The following is a 7623-nucleotide window of genomic DNA, read 5'->3' as shown; positions in this document are numbered from 1 at the left end:
ACCAAAACCATTCCAGCCAATCCTAAAGAACACCTAGGGCAATTCTACAAAGGTTCCATGCTAGAGTAACTTTCCAGAAACCTACAACCTCCAGATGGGTCCCTGAACCAGAGAAGTCCTGAAACCTAGTGGGGCCAGCCTCTCCATTATATCAACTATGTTCCATCTCCCTACCCTGTATTATTGACAGCCCCTTCCGACATGAAGAAGTTAGAAAGGGCAAAGCCCAAATACCCCTAAAGAGTGGGATAGAAAGACCAAAGGTGATGGTGGAGTTATATAGAAAAGGTAGGGTTTAACAAACAAGTTGCTGAATCATTATATCAATATTTCTTTTAGTCTCCAGCATCTTAGAGCAGCTAGAAGTAAAAACCTAAAATTGTGGAACTATAACCCATACCAAACTCTGAAATCTGTTCCACAACTAACTGTTACACTCTGCTTTGAAATGTATTGCTTTTTTGTATATACGTTATTTTTCACAAAGAAGAAAAAAAGTCAATTGTGATGATAAAATAAATATTTATTCCTCTAGCCTCCAATGTTCTGGAGTAACTAGAAGGAAAAATCTGAGATGATGGTATAGTAGCCCATGATAAACTCTGGGATCTGTCCTGTAACTACTTGTTGAAGAAAGTTTTGAAAACTATTGCTTTTTTCTTTCTTTGCTTTGTATATATGTTATATTATACAATTAAAAAAGTTAAAAAAAAAAACCTTCCAGCTTTCAATTAAGACATTCTGCTGCCAACACACCAATATAAAGAAAGATTCCTGAAAGATGCTCAGAAACCAAAGAAACATGTTAAGGGACCAAATGCACTCTTGAAAGCCCCAGAGGGGCCTTGTATTTACTTTTCCAACTGCATCATCCCCAGGAAACCCACCATGAGCACTCTTGTGGTATACAAAGCCCCCGAGCTCCAGAAAACACACCTTACCTCAGGAGCAGCGTGGTCCAGCTACTTCCGGACAGGATGGAGACACCTCTCCTGGGTCTTCCTGCACCGAGCTGCCTTCTCTGCAACTAAAGAGAAGCTCTGGATGAGCAACCTTGATGCCACCTGGTCACAGCAAGTCCTGATAAGCACATGAAGAATACACGGCACAGAAGCTGCCAGATGATGATTACCTGAACAGCCAGTCCACTGTCTCAGCAAGAACAGCACATCTAAGGAGATGTCTACGCATCATCTACAGCAGGGATGGCTTCTCAGTTTCATCTTACATCCACACTGACAGGCATGAAGTGGTCCTGAAGCAGCATAATTAACAGAACAGATGTTGAACGTGGGAGAGGTCTGAGAGTGTGCTAAACTGGCACAGCACAGTATGGCATGGTCAGGGAGGGCAATCAGGGGCTGGAAAGACTCATCTTTATCTAGGTCAGGGCCAGTTTCATGGCTCACTCAATTATGTTAGCCCTGCCTGCTGCACTTCTGCTTTGGTACCATCACAACCACAATCAACAGGGAATATCTTCCCTGGTGGGCCACAGACCCACCCTTGTCAAAGGGGCATGACTATAAGAACACTGGGCCAGTGGGGAGAAATCTCTTATCTTCATCCCCTCCTGCCCACCCCACACCCAAATACACATACACACCCATACATTTGGGTTGCTCTGCTCAAAAGGATTTCCTTGACGTGTCACAATGCAATGAGCACTGTTACCTACAACAGGTCTTTCCTTTCCACATCTCCTATTTTTCATTTGCTCTGCAAGTGGTAACCATCTGGTCACATGACTCAGACACTGCCCTCAAGGTGGCAGTAGAGACAGTCAAAGAGACAGGCACACCAACAATTGCCACAGAGTATGACAAGTACCGAGAGGCAAACGCTTAAACCCCCTGACTGAGTAAGGAAAGGTAGGAAGGCAGTTTCTGGATGGGAGCCCTCAAAAAGGCTGATCTCCATTAACATATCAATTCTATTCAAAATGATCTACAGATTCAATGCAATGCCAATAGACTACTTTGCAGAAATGGAGAAGTTAATTATCCATTTTATTTGGAAGGGTAAGGGGCCTCGAATAGTCAAAAACACTTGAAAACGAAGAATGAAGGGGGGTGTATCATACTTCCTGACTTTAAAGCATTTTAAAGCTACAGTGGTCAAAACAGTATGGTACCGGCATAAAGACAGAAATATTGATCAATGAACTCAAACTGAGAGCTCAGAAATAGAGTCAACTGATTTTTGATAAGGCTCCCAAAGCCACTCAACTGGGATAGAACAGTCTCTTCAACAAACGGTATTGGGAAAACTGGACAGCCATAATCAAAAGAATGAAAAAGGACCCTATGTCACAACCTTTTCAATCATTAACTCCAAAAAAAAAAAAAATTAACTCAAAATGGATCAAAGACCCAAACATAAGAACAAGTACCATCAATACCATAAAGCTCTTGGAAGAAAATGTAGGGAAACATCTTCAAAGTCTAGTGATAGGCAGTAGCTTCTTAGACTTTACACCCAAAGCACAAGCAACGAAACAAAAAAATAGACAAATGGGAACTCCTCAAAACTGAATTCTTCAGTGCTTTAAAGGACTTTGTCAAAAGGGTGAAAAGGCAACCAACTCAATGGGAGAAAATATTTGGAAACCACATATCTGATAGGTGATAAGTTTTACAACCAGGAGGAAGGAGAAGAGACCAAAACTCTTATTGTGAGGTTACGCGAAGGCAGCTGAAGCCTAAGATACCAATAGCAACAAGCAGGGGAAGGGGTACAGCTTATATAGGATGGCTGGTACGAAGTAGGAAAAAGGAGGTGGTGGATTTTCATTGCCGAGATTGAGCTCAGGAAATTGGCAGGTTTTCACTGGTCAGTTTAGAAGCGGGGGCTAAGCAGGGAGTTGGTAACTCTTCATTGGTGGAGTTTAAATTTTAAGTGCCATAGTCAGGCAGAGTTGTAACTGCTGGAGGGCAGGTGTTGGGTAAGGGGAATTTATCTCAAGAGTACAGCTGCCGAGCTATAATTGCTTGCTGGAGGGCAAGAGGAGGCATGGGACTGTTGTTTGTGAGGGCTGGGGTGGATTCCATAGGTCTCCTGGAAGTAATGGGTAGGGGAAGCTTCTTAAAATATTTGCTAGGGGTTGGTCACATCATGGGGGAAGGGGTTCTGCTTAACAATAAGGGCTTGATATCCAGTATATATAAAGAAATCCTGCAAGTCAACAACAGAAAGACAAACAAACCAATTAAAAAATGAGCCACTGATGCTCACAGCAGCATTATGCACAATTGACAAACAATGGAAACAACCCAAGTGTCCATCAACTGATAAATGGATAAACAAAATGTAGTATATACAGACGATCGAATACTATTCAGCTGTAAGAAGGAATGAAGTTCTGAATCATGCAACAACATCGTTGAACCTTAAGGACATTATGTTAAGTGAAATAAATCAGACACAAAAGGACAAATATTTTATGCTAATGTGAACTAATCATAATTTGTAAACTCATAGACATAAAATATAGAATATAAGTCACCAAGATAGAGAATGAGGCTAAAGAATGGGGATTGGTTGCTTACTATGGGCAGAATGTTTAAATAGGGTGATAGGAGCACATTATTGGGAGAATAATTAACAGTGCTGAATGGTGTGAGTGTAGTGGAAAGGGGAACTTCAGAGTCATATATGTCACCAGAAGGAAAACTGGAAGTTAAAACATGAGAATGTATAACACCGTGAATCTTGTGGACAATGTCAGTGATTAACTTCACAAATATCAAAAGGTTCCTTCATGACCTAAAGCAGATGTGTGACACTGTTATAAGGAGTTAATAAGAGGGCAATATGGGAAAAAATGTACCTATTGCAAACTAAAAGTAAAATAATCTTTCATAAACAATAAATAAATGTACCACACCAATACTATGCATCAATAATTGGGGGGGGATAAGGACTCTGGAAGATTACTGTTTTCTTTCTTCTTTTTATTTCTTCTCTGGAATAATGAAAACGTTATAAATTTGATCATGCGGCTATATGCACAACCATGTGATGATACCGTGAACAGTAATTACATACTTTGGATGGTTTCTATGCTGTGTGAGTATATCTCAAAAATTGCGTTTAAAAAAAAGATAAAAAAGGCTGACCTCAGCTGTATTCCCACACCCAGTCCCTGAGGGAAAACCCCACCCCTATGTTTCTTTTTCAAAGCCTCACAAAAACCAGCACTGGGCTGCAGCCAAAAGACATGCAAGGGAAAGAGAAAGTGTGTGAAAGCTCCAAGGTTTGAAAGGGACAAGAATGGACCCTCCAAACACAGGAAAGTGCGTTCAGTGATTCCTCTCCCTGCATTATCCATCACCAGGGCACAGGTAGCCCACAATCAGGGCAAAAAACAGCAGAAGGTGAACCAGAAAAACAGGCCCATATTAGCAACCTACAAACCTACCTGAGTAAGAGAGAGCACTCGGGCACAGCCCCAGACCCTGAGAGTTACCATCACTTCATATAAAGATTCCATCTCCCAAATCAAGAGACTCCACAAGACCAACTTTAGGTAAACATGCCTAAATTGTTCATTCATCCCACAAACATTTAGAGCACCTAATGTGTTCCAGGCGTTGCAGATTCAAATACAAAGAACAACACAGTACAAGGCCTCTGTTGTCACAGAGCTTTGGCAGTTTTTCTACTTTACAGAAACTAAAGCACAGGAAAGGGAAGTACCTTATTTGAAGTCACACAACCAATGAGTGGCTGAGCCAAGGTCTGAACTTGGATCTTTCTGGCCCCCCAAACTCTGCCCCCCAACTCCTACACCTGGCTTCTATCTACACTCTAACACAAGGGCTTTGCCAGACAGTTCTCAGAACACACACTGGCCTTGTACAGGTTGGAAGGGCAACAGTCTTCAAGGTGCTCAGGAGAAGAAGCACTTACCCACGGGACATCCTCACCCCCAGAACAATGGGAGCATGTCCAGGAGTGTGGGTCAGGGTCCTGCACGAGAGAACAGGGTGCTGGCTGATGCAGAATCAGCAATGCTTTCCAACGATGAATTTTCATCTGTGTACAAGAGACCTACTCAGCCTCGAGTAGTCTTGGCGGGGAAAAAAGCAAACAGGGGCTTTAGTGCAAAGCATAGGACAAGAATCCAGACTCTGTTCCCCTGCAGTCCTAGGAGGGTCCTGAATTTAAGTTCAGCCAACCAGTCTGTAAAATGAGGAATTTAACACACCTTTAAGCTACTGAGGGAAGAATGAGTTCATAATGTGCGTGTGTATGTGTATATATATGTATATTTCGTGCTTTAAAGATATATATAGCACAATGACCGACACTTTGGAAGCAACCGATAAGTGACTTGTGGACCTTAAAATGCCCCAAATCGGAGGTCCCGGGGTAAGTGAAAATCACAGAGGCTTTGGTACCCCTCAGACCCGGGTTCAGACCGGGCTCGGGACACCGGCTGGGGGACTTGGGGCACACGCGTGGCTGGGTCTTCGCTTCCTCTTCATTAACAGGACACTAAACGTTTCCAGACGATGGCTGTGGGAACAGAGGATCTGACGCCCGCCGGGGCCTGCTAAGAACCGCGGTGATGAACTAGCAAACCCCTTTCTCCAGGACACGTGAATCCCGAGAGGCCCCGGCCGGGCGGGGCGGACCTCAGTTCCCCATCTGAGACGGTGTGTGCTGAGGGGGAGGGCGGGGGGACCCAGCACGGGCCTTAGGGACCGCTCCCCGTGCGCACTTTGCGCAGAGCACAGCCCCGCAGTGGACTCACCCGGGACGCCGAGACGGCAGCAAGGACAGAGCGGTCGACGCGAGAAGGTGCTGGACGTCGGGAGAGTTGGCTCCGACACACGGAAGCCACACGCCCCAGAAATCTCCCCCTGCTCGCGTCGGCGGAAATCCAGCTGCGAGGCGCGGGCGGCGGCCTAGAGCGGAGCCTCCGCGGAGCGAGCCCGAGCAAGCATCCCTGCAGCGCCTCCTGGCGGGCCGGATCTGAAATTCCGGCCACTAACGCCCTCCTTCATCCAAGCAGCCAATCAAGCAGCCCGCCAGCCTTCTTCCCTCCTTCCCTCTTTTCCTCCTTCCTTCCTTCCTTCCTTCCTCCTTTCCCACGTTCCTCCCCGCGGCCCCTCCCGCCCTCTGCTCTCGCGCCCACTCTCTGCATGACCTCAGCCAAGTGACCTCACTTCTCTACCCAGCCTTAGTTTCCTGTTCTGAAAAATGGGTAGGGTCAGAGTTCCTCCTTTGTAGGATTGCTGTGGAGATTAAATAGGATGATTTATCTCAAGACCGTGGCTCAGAGCGAATGTCTGAGGCGTGGTAGTTGCTGTATTTTAATATTTTTTAGGAAGCTGATAGCTTCTTTCACTGTGAAAACTATGGCCTTATTTATGAGGCAGAGGGAGTAGGCTGACTGAAAAGTCGAAGGCAGTGCTGTCTAATAGAAATATAATACAAACCACATATGTAATTTTTAATTTCCGATAACCACATTTAAAAAGTAAAAAGAAACAGGTGACATTAATTTGAATAACATTTCATTTAACCCAATATAACCAAAATATTATTATTTAGCATGTTATCAATATTTGAGAGTTATTAATAAGATGTTTACTGTTTTTCTTCTGCTAAGCCCTTGGAATCTGGTGTGCATTTTACACTCTAGGCACATTTTAATGCAGATTTGCATTTCCAGGGTTCCATAGCCACACGTGGCTGCTGAAATTGAGCAGTGCAGTTCTACAGTAGTCTGGCTTGGATCGGCCCTTTGGAGCCACAGGAGAAAAGCAGCAAATAGGAGGCTGAGCGCTCATCCCTCCATAGTGCCCCCAAATGTGAGCCTGAGACATCCTAGGAGGGGCTGGGTCTCCTGCACCACTCATGTTGAGGACCTGATTATGCTTAGCTGGAAATGAAGGCAAACATGTCTTCAGTAGGCTGAGAAAGGGCAAAGCTCCAATTCAAACCTTGAGTTTTCTTCTGCACCCCTTGATCCCATGACACCAGGGAAAAGAGCTTGGACTGCATCCGCAATGGCTAGAGGAGGCTGGGAATCTAAATGGAGTGATTGATGTGTGTTAACTGTTGGTGTAAAAGGATGTTCAAATAGAAGTTTCAGTGGAAAGACCAAGGAGGACCCAAGATACAAGGATGAACCATATAAAATTGCTTTTGTGGTAGGTCAAAATTGGACAAATATCAATACATTTTTAGGGTTGCATCTGATAGAACGGTAGCTGCCTTCCAAAGAAAGTGTTGGACCAGATGTAGAATTTAGGATGGAAATAACTAAAAAAAAAAAAAAAAAGTGGTTGCATGTGGCTCTTGAATTCTGTTTTCAGTTTGAAAGTACAGAGTGAGACATTTAAGAGAAGAGAAATGATGAGTTATATTTCTTTAGAGGAGCAGGGCTGTGAGTCCCAAGGGGAAGAGGTAGGAAGGAGTCTCTGCCTCTCCAGCTCAGTAGGAGGAGTTTGGCAGGATTGCAGGAGCTTGAGAAATGTCACCTGGAGTTGGGGAGCACAGGTGACTGGTGTCCGACCCACTCCTAAGTCAAAGTTTCATAGCCTCCCTCAGCAGGTAGAGAATCTGTGGTGGGAATGTCCCACCTAATGGTCTCGGGTCCTGCCTAAGAGG

General features: G+C 44.6%; 1 non-coding gene across 1 annotated transcript; it reads right to left on the bottom strand.

Annotated features, from left to right (window-relative positions):
• Positions 1 to 4238: 4238 nt before the first annotated feature.
• Positions 4239 to 4372, bottom strand: LOC143653638 (small nucleolar RNA SNORA71). Its single transcript, XR_013161431.1, has one exon. It is a non-coding gene; the product is annotated as a small nucleolar RNA SNORA71 (small nucleolar RNA).
• Between the last annotated feature and the right edge of the window lie 3251 nt (positions 4373 to 7623).

This window comes from Tamandua tetradactyla, chromosome 1, assembly GCF_023851605.1.
Source record: "Tamandua tetradactyla isolate mTamTet1 chromosome 1, mTamTet1.pri, whole genome shotgun sequence".
In the NCBI taxonomy this organism is placed as follows: domain Eukaryota; kingdom Metazoa; phylum Chordata; class Mammalia; order Pilosa; family Myrmecophagidae; genus Tamandua; species Tamandua tetradactyla.
The sequence above is the reverse complement of the archived record's forward strand: the minus strand, read 5'-3'. Positions and strand labels throughout refer to the sequence as shown.